Source organism: Pleurodeles waltl, chromosome 5 (genome assembly GCF_031143425.1).
Source record: "Pleurodeles waltl isolate 20211129_DDA chromosome 5, aPleWal1.hap1.20221129, whole genome shotgun sequence".
Classification (NCBI taxonomy): Eukaryota; Metazoa; Chordata; class Amphibia; order Caudata; family Salamandridae; genus Pleurodeles; species Pleurodeles waltl.
The window spans coordinates 1,648,638,485-1,648,661,662 of NC_090444.1; the positions used below are offsets into that span (position 1 = coordinate 1,648,638,485).

A 23,178-nucleotide genomic window follows, 5' to 3' on the forward strand; every position below is an offset into this window, starting at 1 on the left:
AGAAGACAGAGATAGCTCACCGGGTTGAAAGCTTGCTGTCGAGAGCCGTATGTGATATCCTTTCACGCTTCTTAGGTCAGTAAAATGAGTGTTAAACTCTGTAGGGGTAATAATAACAATTATCTATTTTTCTATACTTTATTAAATATTAGGAAGTGTAGCCCGCAGTTTGACAATAAGTGAATTGTTAAAATTTAGAAAAATAAAATCATATAATTTAGTACACAGCACCCCTTGCATGTGCATAAACAACACTTACAATTGTCATGGAGTAAAGGGAGGCCACACGTTCAGGGAGTGATTACAGTCACGTGATATTGGAAACAACTGTGAGAGACGAAAGCACGCTGGCTCTGGTTCGAAAGAATAGGACTGCCCATGCAATGCTGAACAGCTGCACCGCTGCGGACAGATGTGCTCAGGACACACGGAGCAGGGTGATTTCCCTCAGTAATGGCACCGGTTGCGCACTGGTGCAGACAGGACTGCGGCTCCCACAGACACCAGGATGCACAGTGTTGAGCCCGTCTGTGGGCCCTAGTGGTAGGGGAGGAGGAGCAGAGTCCCGGGCCACCCATAGAGGTGGGACGAGGGAAGAGAGGCTCCAACGCTTAAAGCCAGGGGCGGGCACTTGCTCCTCCCTCGGCGGCCTCGGGCTGCCCTCCCTTCCTGCGCATCTGGCTGGTGCTCCGGGGCTGCAGAGGGCTCAGACCCTGGAAGAGGGAGTCGCCCTGAGCCGGGAGCTCCACCGGCGCGACTCGCAGTGGGAGCGGCTGCCCAGCAGGAGGCGCACCTGCCAGCACAGCTCTGCCCCGGGCCAGCACGCTCAGGTACCCCTGCAGCGCAGCTCTCTCATCTCGACCTGCGCCCTTAGCCGCTGAAAAGTTACTGCTGCCTCCCGTGTTTACGTTCTGTTACCTGGTGCGGATAAAGTTTGCATTCGTCTGTTTGCGATAGTGCACCCCGGATGCCTGCACGCAGCACCAGCAATGATAATTAAGTATCTGCAGTACTCAATTTAATGACAGAGCTTCTGAGGGTGTCTTGTGCAATTCCGAGAGCGCTTAGAATACCAAGACCTATAATACCTAAGCACCTGTGGGAAACCGAACACGCGCGGCGGCGATTCACGTAAGTTAGGACGTGGCGTAACTTATCATTGATGATTTGTGCAGATTTATAGCAGCTTTGTACCTGTGCGAAAAATGTGTCTACCCGAGTATTTGTAGGAGTGACCCTGGATCTCTACTTCTAGGAGCGTTGCAATTTCCCAAGCGCCTGTGAAGAGGATTACACAGCTCCTCGAGCGCCTGTCTGTGTGTGGGTTGGTGGAGGGGACAACTTTCCGAGCACCTGTGGGAGGAACGCAACTCATTCAGCACCTGTGTTTGTTTGTGGGGAGGAGTTATTCCGGGATGGGGTGGGGAATGCAACGCCTCGTGCGCCTGTAGTGGCTATACAGCTCCTAAGGCACCTGTACGGATAACGCAGCCTCTTGAGCACGTGTAAGGACAGGTTCACGAGAGGAATGCTGCTTGTGCTTATTAAGAACCGTGGAAGGACAGAATCGAAATCGTGATCTGTAGCTCCCCGCCTGCGATAGTGACCAGTGTCTAACTCACTGAGCCATCCTCACAGCATGTTCACGGAGAGCCTGGCATGCGCCTCTCATGTGACATACCGAACGCGCCCGGTTCGTCTGTGCTCGCCTCGTTTGTGATCTATTAAATGCTGCCTCTATTTCACTCGGGTGTGAGATAATAAATGTAGCCCACTCTTGCTCCTCCGAGGTGTGAGTTATTACACGGAGCCCATCCTTTTACTCATAGCAGGTGCGTGTCTGTTAACACAGACCACCCCGTCCCCTCGGACATGCTTATCTCCTCCCGCCCTGTGCTGTCTCTTGCAGCCTCCGTGCACCTCTCTCCCTCTGCCCCAGCCCACCCTTCTTGCGCCCTCGGAGTGCGCAACGCCCTCCCGCCCCTACGTCCCAGACTGCCCTGTTGCTTAGTTGGACTTTTCTCTGGTTTATTTGTCCCAGAAATGAGTGCGGGTGCGTGCTGTGCGGACACTGCTGTTCTGAGCCAGCTCCGACGCTGCCCGTGGTCCGCATCATGTTTTCTCTGGGGTCAGGCGGACCGAAGCACCCTCTGCAGCCTGCTTCAGAAGCTCGTCCCCGTGGCAGTCAGCTGACCTGCACGCTGTCCTGGGTCCCAGGGCATGGTGTACTTATCTATCCACATCTGTAGGGGCATCTTCTGCTGCAGTCAGTCTTTTAAGGTGCAGCCAGTCCTGGCACTGCCTGTTACTTCTGGTGCACTCTACCCATCTCTACTGTCAGCCCTCGTACACTGTCTTTTTAGCTGCAGTCTGCCCCTATGCACTCTTTATCTGGTGCACAATGTCCTTATATATTACTGCAGTTCGACATTGTGGGCTCTCCCTATCTGTCCCCGGTCATACTGCACTTCCTTCTTCTCTGTGGCTTTCCCTTGTACACGCTGTCCTCATCTGCAGTCAGTACTTACACACTGTCTTCTTGGCTGCAGGCAGTGCAGCCTGGTGATCTCTCTCCTCATCTGCAGCATTGTGCACTCTCTCCTTACCTGCAGCTACTAGAGGTGCAATCTCACCTTAGCGTAGGTCAGCCCATGTACACTCTCTCCTTGCCTGCAGTCAGATCTTGCACACTCTCTTTAACTGCGGCCTCGTGCAGTCTCTCCTTATATATAGTCAGCCCAGTGCAGTCTCCTTATCTGCAGCCTGGTGTAGTCACTCTTTATCTGGAGCTAGTAGTGGTGCACACACTCCTTAGCTACACTCAGCCGTTGTACACTCTCTCCTTAGATAGCCCTTGTACAGTCTGATTAGCTACAGCCAGCCCACGTACACTGTCTCCTTATATGCAGTCAGTACTTGCACACTGTGTCATTAACTGCAGCCTCGTGCAGTCTCTTCCTATCTGCAGCTAGTAGTGGTGCAGCCTCTCCTTAGATAGTCAGCCCTTATACACTGTCTCATTAGCTACAGTCAGCCCATGCACACTGTCTCCTCACCTGCAGCCAGTCTTGGTGCACCCTCTCCTTATCTGCAGTCAGCCCTGGTGCACTCATCTCACCTGCAACCAGCTCGTGTGCACTCTCACCTTAACTGCAGCCAGTTCAGGTGCACTCACTCCTTTCCTGCAGTCAGGCCTGGTGCACTTTTCCTTATGTTATCAGTCCTGATGCACTCTTTTCTTACCTGCAGTCAGTTCTGGGGCATTCTCTTTACCTGCAGTCAGCCCCGGTGCACTCTCCTTATTTGCAGTCAGTCCTTGTGTATTCTTACCACACCTGCAGCCAGTCCTGGTGCACTCACCCCTTACCTACAGCCAGTCTTGGTCAGTGCTTAATTTGTAAATAAACAGGTGCCGGTGCTCAAAGCCCTCCTCTTAAACACGCGGCTGCCGCAATTAAATGTGCGAACACGGAATACTGAGGAAGCGCAATCCTGAAGCCATCTCGGGCCTATTCAATCCATTTTAAGGTACTCCCTGTCCCCTCAGCTCACTCTTACAGTTTCCTGCTTTCTCCCATTGTGACTTGTTTTTCTCTTCCTCTGTTTTTCCCATATGTGTCTTTTGCTCGCAGTGAGTGCTTGAGGAAGAAAGATAAGCGCCAGCCCGCAAAAATAAGTGCCGGTGCTCAGCACCGGAAACAACAAGCACAAATTAAGCACTGGTCTTGGTGCATTCTCTCCTTAAATGCAGTAAGTCCTGGTGCCCTCTCTCCTTATATGTAGTCGGTTCTGGTGTACTTTTTCCTTATCTGTTTTCCTGTTCTGGTGCACTCTCTCCTCATCTGCAGTCAGCCCTGGTGGACTCTTTCCATATCTGCACCTGGTCCTGTTGCTCTCTTGACTAATCTGCAGTAATTCCTGGTGCACGCTATCATTTTCTGCAGTCAGTCCTGGTGCACTCTCTTCTTATCTGCTGTCAGTTCTGTTACACAGTTCTGCTGTCAGTTCACTCCTTGTCTGCAGTGAGTTCTGATGCACTCTCTCTGTTCGACTTGGCCCTTTTGGCTGGTTCATCCCCTGACTTTTTGCCTCCTTCCTCCTATTTTTTTCTGACCTCTCGCTGTTGGCTATAGGACTCTGAGCACTTTATCACTGCTAATCATTGCTAAAGTGCAGGTTCTCTCTCTTCTAAAGTTGGTATGATTGGCTTTTACCTAATTGGCATATTTAATTTACCTTTAAGTCCCTTGTACAGTGGTATCTCTATACCAAGGGCCTGTAAATTAAATGCCTGTAGTGGGACCGCAGCGCTGCTTGCGCCACCCACTGACGTAGCCTTTCAAACCTGTCTCAGGCCTGCTAGCGCGGGGCCTGTGTGCGCAGTTTGCTGCACATGGACCTGGCATCTAAATTATTTGCTAGGCCCAGAACTCCCCTTTTACTACATGTAAGTCACCCCTAAGGAAGGCCCTAGCTAGCCCTACGGGCAGGGTGCTATGTATGTAGAAGGCAGGACATGTGCCAGGTAACTCGGCCTGTCCTGGTAGTGACAAACAGCCTATTTGGTTTTCACACTGTTGTGAGTGCTGCCTTCTCATAGGACTGCATTGGAAATGCCCTGCCTTATGTGTAGGGTTTATTGTCTGATTTTTGAGGGGTAGCGTAGGTATGTTTGGTATGGTTGTAAGGGTGATGAGAAATGCTGCTTACTGGTGTAAGTGGATTTTTTATTACTATTACAGAAATGCCACTTCTAGAAAGTGAGCATTTCTCTGTGCTTATGGCTCTGGTGTTTTGCAGCTTGACTCCAATCCACGTCTGAGCAGAGTGACAGTTGGGCTTTGTGCATACTTTTCAGACAGCCTGTACACGGGGAGGGAGGAGGTGTCACAGAGGTGCATCTGCATGCTAAATAGTCTTCCTGGGCTGGGAGAAGGGAGAGGTGGGGCACACCTGCCTTTGTAAAGACTGTGCCCTGGCCTCACACAATAGGGTCGGTTACCCCCAACTGATGTTTGGAGCCTGTGCTGGAGGAGAGAGGGAGCACTCCCAGAACCAGTTGTAACTATTTGGAACCTCCTCTCCACTTCCTTTGTAACACACTGTAAAATTGAGTATAAGTACAGGGGAATTTTCACCACAATTTGGCGACACTTTGGAACTTACTTGGAACTGGACACAGAATGCTGAGGGGATTCACCAGGAACCGCCATGGACTGCTGCTGTTGTGCTGACTTGTGACCTGCTGGATCCCTAGGATAGACTGCCATCTGCTTGCATCCCCCGTGCGCTGACCTGTTGCTGGGCCCTGCCACCTGTGCTCCTTCTCTTTGCCTGTTTTCCCCCAGGGGCAGGGTGCTGTGGCCCCTGACCCCTGCATCTGCCAAAGCGCAGGAGGATCACTTCATCTCCCTGACATAGCGCCTGGAGAGCGCTCTGTTTTAAGCATAATCAAGTGCCTTCGTGTCCTGCTGAGCGCTCTGGGAAGTGCTCCAGCTAATTGCCGCAGAAATCACGGCCACGACCCGGGCTCATGGGAAGGCCCTGGCGCTTAGAAGAGCACGTCGCTGGGCCCCTTTTCACCACCTCAGCCCAGACGGGCTGCTTCTTGTATATGCAAGTGATTCGCGCTGCCCCGGAACATGAAGATGGGACCTTTTGGAGTGAGTACGCTCCTAGCTGTGCTCCCGGGGCGAAGCACGCTCCGAGGAGCGCCCCCGGGGCACCAGGAGGCCCTCACTTAGGGACTGTCACAACTGCGGCCCGGAGAATTTGTTCAGAGCCGGGTGGGGTAAGGAAGCCTCATCGGAGGCTCCCCCACCCCACCAGGCCCCTTTGTGTGCGGGGGGAAGGAAGCCTCATCGGAGGCTCCCCCAGGCCCCAATGGAGCCCTTGTTGTGTGGGCTGAGACCACCTGCGGGGCAGAAGACTAGACCGAGGCCCCCTGCATCGCAGGTCTCCATCGGTGCCCCATTGTTCTTTTGGGGCATTGTTGTTGCCCCCCTTGTTGAAGGGCCAGGGAGGCCCGGGTGGGCCCCAGAGATCGTGGGCCCCAGGAGAAGCCCGTTATAAACCCAGAGGGGGTGCATGTCGCCCCCCTCCTCTCCCCCAATTACCGAAGGGCCCCTGTTTTTGTGCAGTGGAGGGCCGGGGGCCCCTTTTGTTCTCCTCGTGGCACTGGAAGTGCCTTTCCATCATTAAAACAGGTACTCTTTTTGGGGACCATACTCTTTCCTGATGTTCCTATTATGGACTTGCTGCAATTGTTATGCTAAACTGTTTCTATATGATGTGTGTCATATATGCATGCTAATGTTCCTTTTATGGGCATAACATGCTAATATGTTTTCCTGAATTGCCATAAGTTTTATAATGTTCCTGATATGGGCGTTTGTGATATTCCTATGACAAGTTAATTTGTGTTGCAATGTGATTCCTGACTACTGCTTATGTTGCAGAATACTAAGAAACCTGTGTGTTATATGTGACTACTGCTGGTTCTGCAGAGTAATCTGTAACGTTCTGACAACTGCTAAGGTAGCAGGATATTACTGACATGTCGTGTTTGGTCTAATAATTGCGTTGTGTACAATACAGTATATTTTCATATAACTTGGTGTTGTGTTTCCTTTGTGTGGGGATAGTGTGTCGCGTGAGTGCGTGTTGTGCAAACACTTTACACATTGCCTCTGGGATAGGCCTGACTGCTCGTGCCAAGCTACCAAGGGGGTGAGCAGGGGTTATCTTGGACGTGTAACTCCCTTTCCCTGACTAGAGTGGGTGGTTTTTGCCTGTCTTAGATGCATACCCTAGCCAAATCAGAAATCCCATTTCTAACTCTCTCCTTATCTGCAGTCAGCCCTGGTGCACTCTCTCCTTATCTTCTGTCAGTTCTGTTACACTCTCTCCTTGTCGGCAGTCAGTCCTAGTGCACTCTCACGTTACCTACAGCCAGCCAAGGTGCACTCACTCCTTACCATCAGCCAGCCCTGGTGAACTCACTCCTTACCTGCCTCCAGTCCTGGTGCACTCTCTCCTTATCTGCAGTCTGCCCTGGTGCACTATCACCTTACCTGCATCCAGCCCAGGTTCACTCACTCCTTACCAGCAGCAAGTCTTGGTGCACTCACTCCTTACCTGCAGCCTTGATTCATTCTCTCCTTATTTGCAGTCAGTCCTGTTGCACTCTCACCTTACTTGTATCCAGTGTGGGTGCACTCACTCCTTACATGCAGTAAGTCCTGATGCACTCTTTCCTAATCTGAAGTCAGTTCTGGTGCTCTCTCTTTACCTACGGTCAGTCCTGGTGCACTAAAGTATACAAGAAGTGATGGATGGAATGTCCTGGTGCACTGTCATTTTACCTGCAGCCAGTTCAGGTGCTTTTGCTCCTCACCAGCAGCCAGTCCTGGTGCATTCACTGCTTACCTGCAGCCAGTTCTCGTGCAATCTCCTTACCTGCAACCAGTTCTGGTGCAATCGTCTTACCTGCAGCATGCATTAGTGTACACTTGACTCTTCCTCAAGAAGGACCTGCAAGTGCTTGCTTCATCTCCCTCTGATATCTCCAGAGATGAAGTTTAGGGGCGGCACTCATTAGGCCACAGAAAAAAAGGGTGGAGCCACTTAAACATTTTGTATGTATGTGTGTATTTATCTAAATGTACATATGTAGATATATACATACAAAGTCAGATTTAAACATTTAAGCAAATATTTAAATATGCACATAGTCACAACCCTTTGAACTAAAAAAAAAAAACAGAAATGTACCAGTTGTTTTTAGCAGAGTTAATTACAACTTGTGCTCCGACCATGCACTGCTTATAACCTCTCATATTACATCATTTACAGTGTTGTGTGACATCACTGATGACATCTCAAATGTAAACCCTCCACATTGAGCCATCCCCACTCTGCTCATGGCCTTTCGTCACGCGCAGCGTGGCGTCGGTGCCAGGGCCTGGCTTACAGAAAGGCCCTGTGTCCAACTCTCCACAGGCAGCCACCCAGAGGTAGCCAACCCCACCCTGTGCCCGGCCTTTGGTCATGCATGCCTTGTAGTTAGATGCATGGCCTCTCTTGCAGCCTGACCCTGCTTCTACCTCCCCAGAGGCAGCCAACCCTACCCTGCACACAGCTTTTATCGTGCACAGCGGGTGGTTGGCCACGGCTTGGCCTGACACCAGGCTCTCTGACTAAACCCCCTAGCAGGCTGCCAACTCAACACCGCACACTGCCTTTGGTGTGCTCAGCATAGGGTTGGCTTTTGGTTCATGGGGACCCCATCCCCTTGGGCTAAAACATATATATTAAGGGGAGGGGGGCATGCAGGGCCCCTCCTTGACCCCTAATTAGCCCTGGGGACTCCTCCTGGGGCTAGTTCCAATAAAATACAGAGAAGTTGGCCCTGTGGCCCTCTCGCCAAGCCTTAAAAGGCCCCAGGGCCCACACCCCAGGGCCAAATACAATTAAACTTGTGAAGAGGATGTGGGGCCCCTATCCCAGAGCCTTAATAGGCCCCTGGAACTCCATTCCCTGAGGGCCAAATACATTTTTTAAAAAGGAGGCGGACTACGCATCCCCTCTCCCTGAGCCACCTTAGGCCCCCAGAGACCCCCATTCACCAAGGCAAAAATCTAAGGGGAGGGAGGTGTGCAGCCCTCCCCAGCCCCAATAGGCCCTGAGGCCCCCAACCCCTGGGGCTAAATGCAATAAAAAAGGGGCATGGGGCTACACAGCCCTCTTCCCCAAGCCTTATTAGGCCCAGAGTACTCCATACCAGGGGGCAACTATAATAAAAAAAAGGGGGAGGGGGCAACACAGAGCAACATATTTGCTTAAATGTTTAAATATGCGTTTGTATGTATTTTTATATCACTATATTCATATTTAGAGAAACATAAATACACATACGTACAAAGTCAGATTTAAACATTTTAACCAAGCAGCACTGCTGTGGAGTGAAAGGTATGTGGATAAATTGGTGCGTGTGGCAAGCTGCAGTATCCGTTTGTTTTTCCTACGTCACCTCCGTTACGTTCAGCAGCTGTGGTGGTGGGGAGAGGGGCGAGACCAGGACAAACAGAGCTGAAGCACAGGTGCCACGTGCACCCCCTCCAGAGACACCACTGCTCACTGAATTTTCCCTCTAAAGTAGCCCCTCTGTTACCCCAGAGGTGTCTCGTTCACTCTGGGAGTAGAGTTCAGCTTGTCTGTGAAGCACGCAACCAGTCTCGCTCACTCCCTCTCTACAGTTAGACCTGCGGGGTCCCCTTGTCCCCAGTCGGCTTCAGCGCTGTGTATCCATCTCTCTCTCCCTGTTCCTGTTACTCTGCAGTTATCCCCCCCACCCCTTCTCTCCAGGCAGCTCGAGCGCTCCCTCTTTCTCCCCGGTTCTCTCATTCCTCCTGACCAGCGGGCGCTGCCGCAGGGCGCGCCATTGACCAGGGACTGCGTTCGCAATGCGGAGCACGAGGCAGCGGACATCGTCATACAGATGTGTGTTTATGCAAAGCTCCTGGGCCCGGAACACATTTGTACAGATTAATAGAAAGCAGACAGTTCGAAGTGCTGTGAACTGGGCAGCACCTCAACAGGTCCGCTGAGCTGGGAGTGCCCGCGACTGAGTCTAATTCAGATCTAGCTTCATGCTCTGGTCACCTGCTTCTCCGTCCAGACCTTCTACGGTCCCTGGCACGCAACTCGGGGGGTTCACGAAGAGTCACTGGTAGGGTGGCGCTACCAGTAATACAACTGGTGCAGTGGCACCGGGGCCTAGAGTTAGGAGGCGCCTTCCGTACAGCCGACTGAGTTTTTGCTACTAAGTTGGGGGAGGGGAGGAGACATTTTCGTTGCTTGCAGAATGACTCAAGGCGCACTTGAAATCCACTAGTTCCTCTGTATAGCCGGACACTCACTGTAGTTAACGAACTATTGAACCTGCAAGTGTTATGTACTGCTTCTTCCATGGCCAGCCTTCCAGAAAGCTCCCTGAAGTCTAACTCGAGGTGCTGGATGTCTGAACCGTGGGCTCAGAGTGGCGAGCCTGGCAGCTCGGTGTCTGCCCACAGTAGCGTCGCCCCTTGTGCTTACATCGGCGGTGAAGGGGTTGTGGGTGGATGAGTGATAGTGGGGCGCAGTCTGCACCGCCCTCAGGGTGTCTTCTTAAATGACGCGTTTTCAAGTTCCATCTCCTCCCGGCTGCTTCGCGTGTCTTGTTGTTTCTAAGTGCAATAATTTAGGTTTTTTTTCTTCAGAATAATCAAGTGCACGTGACATTGTTACGAACCAGCAGTTGCAGGGAATCCAGGGTTACTAACGTGCACATTTGTCGGCAATGCATCATAGATCTATCTATCTTTGTGCTTCCCTTCCACGGCGATACATTTATTATTATCATTATTGTTGTTGTTAGTATTATCATCGTCGTCATCAACATAGTCTTGTTATTGGTGTCATCATTTTAACCAGCAGTACGACTGTGGGCGGAAACATAATTCCCCATTGTGAACATTGTGGTTCACACTCCTGGACTCATTTATACATCCTTGATTTCTGACACCCTCACCTTTCAGACCTATGCAGATGTTCTCTTTCACTATCCCTACCAACATCCAGATTAAATAAACTTAATGCACGCAAAGCACTGCCCTGAGGATCGATTTCGAACAAAAAAGAGTAAAATAAACTGCAAACAACCATTTTACTCAGTTCAGTTGCTCCTCGCAAGTGCCTCTGCTTACAAATGTTTATGCAAATATATTTCAAATGCAAATGTCAATGGAGGCCCGGCTGGATGCAGGAAAAACATGCCAGTGAGCTTTGGCGAGTGTTCTCGTCGAGATGTGTCACTGCAAGTTGCCAGGGCTCATTTCGAGCTGTTTTCAATAAGCAGTGGCTAATTGAAAGCTAAATCCGATCAGATCTATTTGAACCACAATCACATGAATTTTCGTGTAAATCCAGGTTCGACAGCCACTCCCTCAAACGTTTTATAAAGCTCGAGGCTCCAAGGGTCATCATGTGTATCTATAGATTGAGCCAATTTCCTTTTAGGTCTGGTGTTAGCCAAGACTTTTAGATTAAAAAAAATATATAAACACATTATATATATGCCTGTTTTCAGGGGCTTTCAGCCAGCTGTCTACATCCAGTGACCTGCTGTGGGGTCATTTCATATTTTGCTTCCACCCATCACAGAATAAGCATGAGGAAAGGGGTTTTGTGGGGGCAGCTGACCACAGGGAGGTCTCCTCCCCAGGAAGACAGGGTAAGTGGAGCAGTCCACAACTGCTCTAGGCTATTTGGGCTACTGGGCTACATATAGCCCACAGGTATATACTCAGCCATTTTGGTTCCCAGCCACCATTTTGTGTAGGTTGCACGGTGGCAGGTACAAGCGATAGCGTTTTTCCCCTGGGGTTTAACTTCGGATGGTATTCCTTTGCGTTGACTGTGTAAGTGATTTGTGCCTTACGGCAACACAAATTGTGCTTCATCGACTCTCATAAATATAACACTATAGTGCTTAAATCACCTTACACTATGTCCACAGAGGAGAAGGTAGCTCAGGCCTTGCAGTTGCTCTGGGAGGTGGGCTGCCGAGATCTGCTGGCTGTGGGACTGCTGCTGGGGGCTCAGCCGACTCATAGGGCCTGTGATGGTGTGGCGGCGGCTATCTTTACGTGTTCGCCGCTGCGGAAGGGCGGCACATGGAGTTCTCAGACGAGTGGTCAGGGCTGTTCCTGGGTCAGGAGAGCAGCCCCAGGTGGGCCAGAGAGACTTTGGGGCATGCTGTCGGTGGCGCAGAATCTTGGGGAGGTGCAAGTAGCGGCAAAGGTCTGACGTATTGAGATGGTGGGGATGGGGACCGGCGAGGCCCTTTATGCGTTTGCCTTACGGCCTCATATATAGCGGAGAGGCAATGCACCTTTAGGCAGGGGGCTGGGCCTCAGATACTGCCCACGCATTTGCTGAGAAGGGGCAGGGCCACTGGGAGCCATGGAGTTGAACCGCATCAGCACTGTGAGGATAGAGAGGAGGGAGGGAGTCCTACCAAGCCTGAATTGGAGCAAGTAGGGTAGGGGAGTTGGGGGCCTAAGAAAGAAAGGAAAGCACAGAGCGGGGCTAAAGCAGAGAGACAGCCTCAGTCAGGGTTTTCATTGGAGGCATGGGAATGTCTGGAGAGGGCCACGGCTGAGGCACGGGAACTGCTAACATGGGTGTCAGGCATTAAAAAGCAATGTCCTCAACAGCAGGCAGGCCAGTAGTTGGACATGGGGCGTCCAGTTCAGGAGAAGTCAGAAGGCTGGTCAACACTGGGCCCATCCTTGGCAATAATCTCTGCCTTATTAGAATGAAGCGACAATGAAGAAAATAAGAATGATGTCTTGTGGGGAGCAGGGGAGTGGGTGTTGTGGAGGAAGTGGGAGACATGGAGTGCAGCACCAAGCCTCCTAAGAGGATATATGGGAAAGCGGGCCAGGCTGGGAAGATGCAGGTGGCAGACTCACAGGGAGACGCGAAGGAGCGGAGAGGGAATGTGGAAAGGGCTGCCACTTCTGGGAGTCAAGTAGGATGGCCACCAGCCATGGGGTAAGATATGGAGCGGGATATACATATCCAGAGGAAGGGACGTTGGCGTGGCAAGGTAGGGTGCTTACCGGTACATCAGGCCTACTTTTTCCTTTACAGAAGGCGATTGCCCTCAAGGAAGCGGCCTCGGTGTGCTTTGAGCAGCTTGGAGGCCCCAAAAGGAAGAGAAGGTGGGACACTGGGCAGCTAGCCACACAGCAGCAAAGGGACATAATGTCAGTCACACTGGGAAGAGCAAGGGAAACTTTCTCTGTGCTGTGAAACAGAAGAACCTGTGCAACCTCGAACATCACAGTACTGGTGGGGCGATATCCTGCATTGGTTGAGAATTACTGTGGGTAGGGTACTGCCCTTTGACAAGCACACACTGCGGATAATGTGGTGCACGAGGAGCTATAAGCACTGCAGGTGGTACAAGCTGGCCCATCATGGGTAAGTGGACATGATGGTAGAGAGCCTACTTTGCTAGATTATGTAGAAGAGAGCTTGGAGGAAAAAGAGTTGCGGGAGAAAGGGGAAGGTAAGGGTGCAGAGGCTATGTGGTGGCAAGGGGGAGAGGGGTAAGGATTGGGAGGAATTTCATGAAAATGCCTCTCCTGTGTTGCAGGTGACAGGTGCTGAAAAGAGGCCTAGCAGACACTGGTACCCATTACAACCCATTACAACAGGTGCAACTGGCAAGGATTCGGGCTCCGGAATGGACACCGACCTTGGTGCCAGGTAAGATCAGAGTGCATGGATGGTATGCTGACAAGATGGTGTCAGTTATGGTGGAAGCAAAGGACCCTATAGGGTGCGGGGAGGCCCACCTCAGGAAAGGCGTGTACCTGCTGGACACAGGTGTGGGAGCAGATGACAGGAGTCCACAGTCAGGTGGTCTAGCGATGGCAGGCGGGAAGGGTTCTCAGGCAGCGGCAGTGGACGGAAACAAACAGGCGATGGATGGAACTGGGACAAAGCAGTCAGGAGTGGCATCACGGACGATGAGGGGAGGACAGGACAAAAAGGGGAATTCCACGGAAGCGGAAACTACGGCTAAAGTTGAGCCATTGGAGAGTAAAGAATTGAACATAAAGAAACTCCCCTACATTGGGACTTCTAAACCACTCTGGGCCCACCTTATGTTGGCGACCCATGGCAGGGGAGTACATAGAGATGTTGAAACAATTACATAGGGAGCTGTAGGCTAAAGAGGGATCCAAAGAAGAATACAAGCTGGCAAAACAGCGTAAGTTGCCAGTCTCAATTGAAAATTGTACAGCGGCCTATCTTACATATGCCAATTTATATTGTGAAAAATACCCAGAAAGGTCAGTTGCGCTTTTCAGCGATGTGGACGTTATTAGGAAGGCACAAATTAACTTTGGGGGGTACACCTGTGTCCTATACAATGAGGTATTCTGGGTGCCTATTGAGTTGGACGAAGAGGTCCAATGGGGGGAAATTGCTAAAGATTTATGGCAGCACACTACAAGTCCAGCTAAATTCGGGAAGACCGTTTGTACATCCAGTGGGCTAGCAATAAATTGGGTATCGCCCTTTTCATAGGTGTCCCACCCAGGGTGGGGTGGGTCGAGGACCAGAAAGCTGTGCAAGGGAGTGGGAACACCCAGATTGGGGCTTTCTGGGATTGTAACAAAGACCTCTGCTTCTGGGAATACTGTAAATTTCGGCATGAATTCTCTAAGTGTTCGAGAGGACATACATTGGTCAACTGCTATGGGGCACGGAGCACAGAAGGGGGTGCAGTTGGTCAGTGGCAACAGCAACATGGGCACATCCGGGGACAACAGACTAGTGGACACAGCAATTTCCGGAGAGGGAGAGGCTCTCAGGGCCCTGGGGGAAAAAACTGCTACTCCAGTTAAATTGGATAGGCTGTATTTCTGTCTTGAACAGCATGATCAGAGGGGGGCAGTGGGGATCTTGTTGGAAGGGTTCACTTAGAGGTTTCAGCTGGGATATGTGAGGCCATGGAGGCGATGTTGGGCAGAAAATCTAAAATCGGTGAATTCTCAGACAAGTGGTACATGACAAATTGAGAAAAGAGGTCCAAGAAAAGCGCATGGCAGGATTTTTTATGGATTGAGTGATGGAGAATTTGTTAAGGTTGTCTAAAAAAGAGAAGTACCATTTTGTTGCTGGTACACCCGGCTGACTTCTAATTGCTGAAGATCCAATTTGAAGGGAGATGGTAAGTGGATAAAGCACTCCCTATGGGTTGTTCCATGCCTTGTGCTCTTCTTGATTGGCAAGCCGGGCTCAGCACAATGCGACGACCTGCTGGACAGATTCCAAGACATCTTGGGAGACTTAGGGATGTTTCTGGCACCAGAAAAGACAGTGGGCCCTAGTACAGTTTTAGCTGCCTTGGGTATTGAGATTGGTTCTGAGACAATGATGGCTCGGCTACTACAGGACAAACAGATGGCAATGAAGTTGCTTCTAGACGAGATACAGAGGAATAACAAAGTCATTGTGAAAGATACAGGTGCTTTTGGGTCATCTGAACCTTGCGTGCAGAGTGGTGAGAACAGGTGAGACCTTTTGCAGGCACGACAGTTTGGCTCTGGCAGGGCAGAGATTGCCACATCATCATGTGAGGCTATCAGCGGGTGTGAAGCCATATGAATGTGGCAACAGTTCTTACGGTCCTTCAATGGGATACCATTGAGAATGTGGCAGGAGGAGGAATGGGATGCCCAAATACTTTCAGATGCGGCAGGAAGAAAGGAGTTTGGTCTGTATTGGCAAGGTGGATGGTGTGCTGAAGAGCGGTCCATGTAATGGAAGTGGGGCGGTTGCAGCATCACACTCTTGAAGTTTTTTTCCCCTTGTCGTAGCAGTGACAGTTTGGGGTGCTGAGCTGGCTCACAAAAGAGTGGTTTTCAGGATAGACAGCTTGTCGGTTGTACAAGGGGTGAACAGACAATCTGCCAGGGATCCCTTGGTGCTGAAGCTGCTGCACTTTTTGTACTGTGTTGCCTGAGGTATGACATAGCTTTTAGGGTCAGACACATGCCAGCAGTGAAAAATCACATTGCAGATGCTTTGTCTCATTCATAGTGGGAGAGCTTCCAGAGGATGGCTTTAGACACAAAGACTTATGGAAAATAAGAGGCCAAGGATGCTTCAGTTGGTGGTATACCCATTAGTGGTTTCCACACAGGAAGTCTACGGCCTGGCTGAATTTTTAAAGAATGGAGCGTGCAGGTAGCAGGAAAGACGTGGTGCAATATATTTTGAGCTTGATTGAGAAAGGACAATCGAGGGCCACCTTTGCAGGAAAACTAGCTGGGATGACATTTATGGGAACACTGATCTGGGGATGTGCACCATCTGCAGGTGAGTTGGGCAGGAGAATGTTGGCAGGGTGGATGAGGGAAGTAGGCAGGGTAGGACCAGCTAAGAGACCAGTGACCTTGGAATTATTGCTTGAGGTGATTGAGCAGTTGCTTAACATATGCCAGGATCAGGTGCAGACTGTGCTGTTCCACACCTTGATGTCGTGCATGTTTTTCAGGGCATTCAGTGTATTGGAACTGTTTGGGGGAGGAAGGGGGTGAGGTTTGTTGTGGGAGGGCATGCAACTGAGCAAGGGGGTGTCCAAATATGTCAAAATATGGCTCTGCAGGTCAAAGACTGATCAAAGAGTGCAGGGGAAGGCATTATGGCTGCGCCTGAACCCCCTAACTGGGATATGAATGTTGCATTGGGGTTTGTCATTACATGCACACAGACGTGGTGTTCCTACATGGCAATTGGAAGCCAGTTAAAGTTTTCCAGTTATTGACCATTTTGCAGAAAGTGGTAAAGGGATTGGAATTGGATTGGATGCACCTGTCTTTGGTACCCATTTCTTTAGAATAGGCTTGGCTGCTGAAGTGGTTAAAGGAGGACGGAGAAGGGATTGTATCATGAGAGCAGGGAGATGGGTCTCAGATTGTTGCCAGCTCTATTTTAGAAGTGGGGAAGAGAATTGATGTGGTGGGTGTTTTCCAATTTGTTGTGTTTGTGTTTTGCAGATTCAGTCCCTGGCCTGGAGACCCTCGGTTTGTCGATCTGGCCTGTGGGACACTTTTTATCAAATGGGTACAGAAACGAGCAAGTCATAGCAGCCAAGAGGTCAACCTGGACCTTGATCCTGAAATGTACTGCATGCTTTGGTAGGGAAAAGGAGGGATGCGTTGGGGGGATTTGTTGCCATGTCTCAATATGCTGATGGTGAGGGGGAAGTGCCTTGACATCTTGCTACTACACCTGGGTGAGAATGACATGGTAAGCGAGAAAGGGCTAGCCATAATGAAATAGATAAAGAAAGATCTAATGTAAATTCAGTGGCAGTGGACTCGTTGCTACATACTCTGGACAGCTTTTGTTCTGTGGAGGATTTAGCGAGGGAGCTGCCAGCAGCAATTGAGAGGGCAAGGTGCAAAATTAACAATGAGATCCATTTCTTCTGCAGGAAAGGGGCATTACTATGCTATAGCATTCAGATTTGTGCTATGAGGATTTGGAATGTTTTAGAGGTGACCGTGTTCACCTGTCTTTTCTTGGTATAGAGCTGTATCTTCTGTAGATCAGGGACTGACTGACCAGGTTATTGACCGGACATTAAAGACAGGCTCGGCCTGTCGGAGGAGGAGGGGTGGAGGAGGCAGAAAAATTATAGGGGCCTTTTTCTGGTAGCGGTGGGATGTCAAGTTGCCTTGGTTTACAGAAGTTTATGGCTAATATAAGTGGCAGTCCAAGTGGATAGGGAACAGTAGACAAGAGTATGCCTGGATGAGACAGGAAGTGAAACATTAGGAAATTATGTTTGTTACATGTTCAGAGTTACACTAAAGTGGAAGGAAGTTGAAAGCTGGCAAACACTCAGAGCAGTCTGAGGGAAATACAGTATTGCAGCTGTAAAGTTGGAGGGAGGGGGAGGGTAGGGTGTGGTTGGGGGGCGAGTATCATAGGTGAACTGTTTATATAACAAAGCTGTTAGTTTTCTTAGGCAAAGGCCCAGGATTGGTATTGTTAAGTGCACCTGTTTTCAATAAAGCAGCCTTTATCACACAAACCTGGTGCCAGTAGTTGGTAATGCTCCCCTCCTCCCCAAGTGGGTCAGGACAGTTCCCCCATTGGCTCTGTGCACTGAGTGACTGCATTTTTGCAGTACACACAATAAATCTGCCTGAAAAGTAGTGCGCTTCAGTGCCAGGGCACATAAGTTAATGTCTTCTTTTACTTGTGCTTTTAAATTGTTTGCACTGCGTGAGTACAGGCAGCCATTTCAGCATGACTGACAAATATATACCAGTGCTGAGCATGAGTTTGCCTTGAATGATCCTTGCTATAGCAATATTTATTCAGAATATTATCTTGCTCACTTCATAACAATAAGTGGTTGCAACTGCAAGACCTTGTTTGTACCATTTTAGGGTTCCTATTTAATCCAGTTTTTATTTAGATTGTTTGAGCAGCCGTTTGTGACAATTGCAGTGCAACGTTTGACCACCTACATTTTTGATCATCACATTTTTGATCACTTCATGATGAATGAGTTGTTCTTATATAATGAAAGAAACATGCTTTCACACATTATGCACATATGTAGTTTCAGCAGTGGAGTATTTCCTGTTTTATGTTATTTCCATTTTTTGGGCAAAAGCTTGCTAAATACTGATAACGTTTTTTTGCATTTTCAGTATAAATTTGCACAGAATATTTTCCCCTAAATGAAGGACCAATCTGGTCCGCAATGTATTGGGGTTGCTATGATTTGTTGTTAATTCAGCATTGTTGATCAAACAACACATGGATACTTAAGTCTTTTAACAGTGGACTACAATTGACATAATATGCGATAACGATAAAGACTGTATTTGGTGAAATACACATAGTTGAAAAAACTATTAAAGGTTATTGGTGAAGAGCATCTGAGGAATTAGGAGTATGTTTTAGCTGTTTTCAAGCAATCACACGAATGTGCACCAAGGGGCTAGTCCTTTGCCTGGGATTAACACCTTTTGATTGATCATTGTTATAGACTTGCATGCCCTATCTTATAATGCCCAGGCGTCTAAAACTTTCACTTAAAATGAATTGAAATGACCACTGTGCTGTATGTTTGACTATCAGTCTTTCCTGGAGTCAGCATCCTTCCCAGGCCAGCTGCGTGCTGCAAGCCATCAAAACTGCACCCTTTAACCGGATGCACTTTGTGGTAGTCCCAATGGGGATACAAGGGAACAGACCTGTATCTTCTCAGTAAATACTATAACTCTGATGTGGTATCTGCTTGCCATCACGCGTTCAATAACCTAGTGCCCAACAAGCAGTTAGCATTCAGTACATGGGATACATGAATAACACCTGTTTGTGGAAGGTAGAAATGCGTGGCAGCCCAACAGGTAATTTAATCCATGCACTGGTAAAGTGTAAGGTTATATTGGGCTCCATTTAGGTTTAAAAATGATAAGAACAAAATTCAACGTCTGGTGGAATAACATGTACAATTCTTTTAACATAGTACTTACTTTCAATCTACATTTTTGTATGCATGTATGCAAGTTATATTTTTCTACAGGATTTGTTGTCTTTCACCAGGGTAGGGTAGTTATTCAGCACATCTGTTTTTATGGTCAGGCTTGACAGCACAGCTGTCGCCAGACAGTTGTGTTTGCAACACTAGAGAGGGGCTTTGGCCCTGCCCACAGGTTGTACTCCAGGAGTACATGTATTGATTGGGCAGATGTTGTGTGCTTCCACAAAAAAGTGCTTGCCCTCCACGCAGCATTGATCATTTTGTTTATTTATCCAGCTGTCTGAGTTTGAATTTTTAGGGGTGCACACATGACATTTTAAAGTTTTAAAGCATCTTACATAACTAGAAAATTTGTTGTTTTTCTCTGGCAGTTGGGCAGCCACTAACCAGGGCCCATATCTGGGCATACCCGGTGCACTTAGGGTGATGGATTAAACCCAGATCTGTGACTGGGGGTGAGTGTTGTAAAAGTTGCACTAAGTTAGAAGGGTATGCCCAGACCTAGGTCCCTTGCTCACTGTGCCACTGGATTCATGGTAGCCTGGCTGATGAAGGGTGATACCCTGAAACCAATCCCAGGATGCTAGTTTCCAGTCCAAGGAGGACCTGGCCTGGCAGTTCGGGCTGGAATGTTCCCATGAGGAATAGGTTCAAGACTCTTTTGCATATGGCTGGGTCCAAACTGTGGTGGCGTGGTGAGCAATGGAATGGTGGATTAAACCCAGATCTGTGACTGGGGGTGAGTGAGTGAAAAGTGAAAAGTTTCAGCACTATGCCCATCATCCTTTTGTGTTGCGAATGAAGAATAAACATGGCATTTGCAAACGAATGTTATGTTTAAAACATATATGGAGAACAGGTGACTGCTGACGTGCACATTTAGGGCCAGGGTGAAGTGCTTAACATATAAAGATGCATCTCTCACTTGCAAGATTGACGACAAGAGTTACCTGGTGTGCTGCTGTGCCTCTGTTGTGTCTGTTTGTTTTGTGTCAGTTTATCAGCAAATCCTAGCAGTAAAGGACAGTAATCATATGATTTAAAAAGCTCTTGTATGTCTTTTGATGCCCTCTCCAGGAAAGACCTCTGATGCAGCTGGCCTAGTCAGAGGTGTCATAGAGAAGACCTAATTCAGATACTTTTAAAATTCTGCTTGAAAAATGTATAACCAAATAGAGGGTGTAAGGAAAGACCCCTTTTTGCATGATCTCCCCTTAATTTGTTGACTGATGCTTCTGGGTTTTGACTCTGTTGCACCGGGGCCTTTCTAACCAGACCTCATTGCATGTGCTCTTCCCCTAAAACATGTAAAATTGGCTAATACCTAATGCACATATTTAGCATATCAATAAGTCCCTATTATATGGTACTCAGTGATTAGTTTGAGCCAGCGGTGTCCAGTTCTCAGAACTGGCACTTAATTGTCAACTCTGCCACCTATGGCACCCGCCACATGGTGGTTCCCTCCATGTAATTAAAGGATAAGCAGAAAAATAGTTGTTTAATATTTTAATATACATTAAAACAAATAATATCAGCCACCCAAGACATTCTAGCACCTTTGGGGTCCTTGAACAGTCTGTTTTGTCACACTTGTAGGAGTGTGAATGTTAGGAGTTATATAGGTAATGTAATTGGCAGCGCTGGCAGTAGCAATGGCCGAAGCAAGCTGTGAAGGCCTCCTGAAGAGGGCCCTGGCACTTAGTTTCTCACACATTAAGCACAAATGGGACTCCTTGCACACAGGCCTTGTAAGTTAACTGTCACTAATGGACTGCAACACCTATTGTGCCACCATTAGAGTGATAAAGAAAAGCATGTATTCAGGCCAGCCCCTGCAGCCTTTGTGTGCAGTTTTAAAACTGCAGTTTCCACCTGGTAAAATCAACATTTTGAAAGGCTTAAACCTTCCTTTTTAATACTGGTAAATCATCCCTAAAGTAGAACCAAAATGGCCATAGGGCAGGGTGCATGGTATTTGAAAAGAAGAATATATGTTCTTAAGTTTTACATATCGTGGCAGTGAAAAATCTCCTAAGTTGTTTTTCACTGTGCCACAGAAAAGCACTGGGTTACATTAGAATACCTTATAATGCATAACTTCACTTTGGCGGTAGCTAGAACCGTAGTTCAAGAACTCCATTTAATAGGAATTGAAAATCCAATCCAACACGCAAGTCAAATTTTAAATCGCCATTTTGAAAATGCCACTGCTTAAAGGCTCTAGTAGCCTTATCAGAGCTAACCCCCTTCTGTCACTTAACAGTCTGCTGAGAGGTGTGAATGGTTCCCAGAAAGCAAAGAAAAGGGCCTTGGCTGGGAGGTGGTATGACTTTCTCCTGACATGATGGCCTGGACATATATTCACCAACTGCACAGGCTTCAAAGGGGCATTTTTTGTCATCACCAATCCCAGTGTGGGATCACCAATCCCAGTGTGGCAAAACCTGTTCCAGAACGGGTTTGCGGGAGAGTACCTAATTTCTATAGACACACCTCAGGGGGGTTCCAAGAGCTCTGACCAAGGGAAGAGAAAATTGGCCATGTTGGATTTTGGCAGAGCAGGGCATTGGGCTTGTTTAGGGCCAAACTACCACAAAATTATATCTAGGAGCATAGGGTTGCCTCTTGGAACTATTTCCCTACTGGGCAGGGAGTTTCTCCCAGACACAAGCTAGTTCCAAGTATAAAATAGGCACCCATGGAAACCTTCTTCAGAACATTGATGAAAAGACAAAAGAAGGATAGTGTTAGAAATTGGGTCTCGAGTTAGCAGAGCTATGCACCCTGTCCAAGTAGGGACCAGAATCCTAGTCGGGGTAAGTGGCCTACACACCATAAATTAACCTGTGCTCAACTTCTGGTAGCTTGGCACCGAGCAGGCAGGCAGGCTTAACTTAGGAGCAAATGTGTAAAGTATTTGTGCAACACTTCAGACAGTAAAACAGTGAAAACACAACACAAAAAGACACCACATCTGGTTAGAAATATAGAGCTTAATATTATGAACAAAACCAGACCAAGACAACAAAAATCCACCAGTATAAGTCAAGATATGCATTTTTAAAGAATATCTGTGAATATAGTGCTTAAAAGCATAAAGCGCCAACTGAGGCTATCTGATCATGCGTGATCAGGATAAATCCAAAAGTTCAGGCTGACCGTGATGGAGCGTGGGTCGGATACAACAACCAACTTTGACCTGCTGAGAAAATACCTTGTTGCACTGTCAGGTGGGCCTGATGCATTGAGCAGAGGAGGTGATGCATCGGCATTGATCCTGCTGGATGCAGGCAATGCGTCGATTCTGAGCCGCAAAAATTGAGATGCAGGAGATGGGTCATCGTCGAGCCGTGCAGCTGGCGATGCAGTGTCCTCAGAGAAGACAGTGTCACCACTGAAGGAGATACATCAGTTCCGATCAGTGCAACGGCATCCATGCCCAGCTTCAGGCAGTTGCAGAACTTTATACTAACTTCCAAGGGCCCAGGAATGGATTAGCAGCACTTGTCAGGGCAAGAATTACAGCAAACTAAGTCGAGGTGCTGTTGCAGGATGAAGATAAGTCTTCCATGTCCCAGAGTCTTCGGAGTGGAGGCAAGCTACCCTTGTTTCTAGGGATGTACAGATGCAGATCCAGTCCTTCTCACTCCCAGGAAAGGAGGACATCAGGCAGCAGGGTAGGCACAGCAGGGCAGGAGGCCTGCAAAGTATAGCAGAGGGCAGCAGAGTGATGGTGCCCTCAGCAGCATAGCAGTCCTTTTTCCTGGCAGAACATCCTCAGGTCTAGAAGTGTACTGAACTGGTGGTGTCGTCTGAGGTCCGGTACTTCTACCTAGTAGTGCGATTTGAGGTCGGGATGAGTTATATTTAATAAAAAGGAAGGTTTGGGCCTGACAATTGGGTTAACTTATCAGGTCAACGTGGCAGTTTATAACTGCACACACAGGCTGTGTATTGGCAGGTCTCAGACATGCTTAAAGGGCTACTTAAGTGAGAAGTACAATCAGTACTGGAGGCCCACGAGTAGCATTTAATCTGCAGAC

The 23,178-nt window shown here is 48.7% G+C and overlaps 1 protein-coding gene across 2 annotated transcripts in view; it reads left to right on the forward strand.

Annotated features, from left to right (window-relative positions):
- The first annotated feature begins 667 nt into the window (after positions 1–667).
- KCNS3 (potassium voltage-gated channel modifier subfamily S member 3) overlaps positions 668–23,178 on the forward strand; it is a 323,313-nt gene continuing 300,802 nt past the window's right edge. The window contains exon 1 of one of the 2 annotated variants that reach the window (XM_069235978.1): positions 668–1,131. The gene's annotated coding sequence lies outside the window, so the exon portion shown is untranslated. The remainder of the gene's footprint in view (positions 1,132–23,178) is intronic. The other variant, XM_069235979.1, reaches the window with a different exon arrangement.